This window comes from Patella vulgata, chromosome 3, assembly GCF_932274485.2.
Source record: "Patella vulgata chromosome 3, xgPatVulg1.2, whole genome shotgun sequence".
Classification (NCBI taxonomy): Eukaryota; Metazoa; Mollusca; class Gastropoda; family Patellidae; genus Patella; species Patella vulgata.
The window spans coordinates 18,845,129-18,847,916 of NC_065881.2; positions in this window are offsets into that span (position 1 = coordinate 18,845,129).

Here is a 2,788-nt window from a genome sequence, read left to right on the forward strand (position 1 = left end):
TTTTTAAGGTTAATTGTAAAAAAAAATTAAATAGCTTTTTTGAGGGGTGGGGGGATATTGTTACTATTGAACACAATTTTATTAGTATTGAAATTAACTTTGTTGATTAATATTCCAAATGTCTCGGTGCTTTATTTTTCAATTTAAATAGCTACTTTTTATTTAATAATTGGGAATGGGGGGGGGGGGGAATTTTTCATTGTATAACACAATTTTATTAGTATTGGAATTAACTTTGTTTATTAACCTTCGAGATGTCTGTATTGGTATTAATTAGGCATTAATTTATTTTTTCATATCATTTATTGAATAAATAATAATTTAACAAACAAAATTATTATGTCATTTATCAATAATTACAGTTTAAACAGAACGAATGGAAGGGGTTGCATTCGAAAGGTTGCTATACTGGATATAAATTGGTAAAATACAACACACGTTTTTGTTATACACAAGTTTGTACGAAACAACACGAGTTTCAGAAATTTCAACACAAGTTTCAGAAATTTCAACACAAACAAGTTTCAGAAATTTCAACACAAATAATGTGTAGATTTTCACACAAGTTTTGTGTTGTTTCAACATTTAACACAAGTTTTGTGTTGTTTCAACATTTAACACAAGTTTTGTGTTGTTTCAACATTTAACACAAGATTGTGTTGTTAAATAGAGACACCTAACTTGTGTTGAAAATAACACAAGTTTGTGTTGTTTCAACACAAGTTTTTTTTCAGTGTATAAAAAAAAGAAATCGACATGAATATTCACGATTTTGACTTTGACACGTATACAACAATTAATATTAAAGTCAGACGACCGCTTTAGTTCTATTCAATGAGGAACCACTCCTTGTCTCGCACACACAATAGATAGACCCCATGATACGTAAGCGTAATAAGCCACTCAGCCCCCTTTTAATCTATTTAATGTGGGGTCATTCCTTGCCTCGCCCACACAAGGGATAGGCCTCATGATGGGCATGTGTACTAGGTCACACAATCCCATTTTAATGTTTTTACTTTTAATTCATGGGTACAAATAGAGCCGGATCTGTTAAAGATGCCTTCCCACGTACAAACTGGGAGATTTGATGATATATTTGGACTAAAAAGATATTCAAACTAATTTACCTCTCTCAAAACATTGCATTCGCGAGGAAATACCCCACGATGTAAGAAAATCTACTTTTAGAAGCCATGTTTGTCATGTAACTTGATTAAGGGAAGGGACCATTTTCAGAATGTATTTGCCATTACTTACTGTCCATTTGCCATACGTATGGGGCCTTTTACGTCTTCTACAATACCGATTCGACATCATTAGCAATTATGGTCTTCAAATGTATGCTGATGACACTCAACTGTATATTGAAATTGATTCCGGTGATTATAACCTTGCATCTAACCTAGAATCCTGTATCCGAGAATAAATCCGTGGATGAAACAAAACAGAAAGCACATTCATCAAAAGAAATCACGAAAATGAAAAGAATTCAATTTTAGTTGGTGGTGCTGCAGTTCGGGTTACATATGTAGTTAGAAAGCTTGGCGTTAATTTGAACTGCAATCTAAATATGAAGCACCATGTGTCAGACGTGTGCAGGAAGGTAAATTTTTCATCTGCACAAATCAACTACCAAAGTATTGATAAATACGCTTGTAACATCTACTCTTGATTACTTCAATTCATTGTTATACACTTTACCAGACTGTCATATCAATCAACTACAGAAAAAAAACCCAGAACAAAGCGGCAAGGATGGTCTGACGAGTGAAAGTTTCGCAACATATATTTCCAATCCTATCAGAGTTACACTGGCTACCTCTTACAACCCTTCTCAAAAGCTCAGATCGTTAACGCAAAATAAATAAATCTGCCCCACGACCAGAACTCGTTTTGGTGAACGAACGTTTAAGTACGCCTCTCCTTGTGAACAGAACAAACTGTCTTATGATGTAAAAGAAAGTGCTAATATCTCAGTTTTTAAATCTAGATTAAACATTTCATGAAACTAGCATATCGTTTGTAACTTACAATTAGTGTATACTTTTATAAAGATTCTGTGATAATTTTATCTCTATATTAATTTTTAATTTTTTGTAACCTGATTTTACCAAAAGTACATTTATAAGCACATAATAGTTTGGTGGTTGTTTTGTCTAGACAGTTTCTGATTTTACCAATAGAAATTTACCTTCCTGCACACTTCTGACACATGATGCTGCTTCATATTTGTAACTTTTATATGGATACACACTCACACACACACACACCACACGCCCTTTCCCCACTGTTAAAGACCTCTACGGGCAAGCGAATTAATGAAATAAAAATGACCCCTCTCTTTCTTTTTGTACTTATACTTTGCAGAAAGAAACACTCTGTAGCATTCTTAGAGATCAAAAGTCACCATTAAATATCAGCATTGTTCTGAACTTCCCTGTACAAATGGGGGTAGGCTTTGTGCTTACTCTTTGCAGAAAGAAATATTCGGTGCCATTTCTTGTGGCTGAAAGGTCACGATTCGTCACGATCTTTCATAACATATAATCACATAATCCGGATAAACAGCTAGGATAAAACTCGAGAAACACGCAAATGTTTGTAACAGATATAAAAACCAGCAATTCGGGTTTCATAAGAATGTTAAACATCATAACATAAAAAAATCATAACCGGTATTTTACTCTTTTTTATAGTAAAAAAAAATACACCATATAATCATAGATAGATATATATAACTCTATAAGGCATAAATCTGCAAACCGGTTTTAAGATATTATAATGC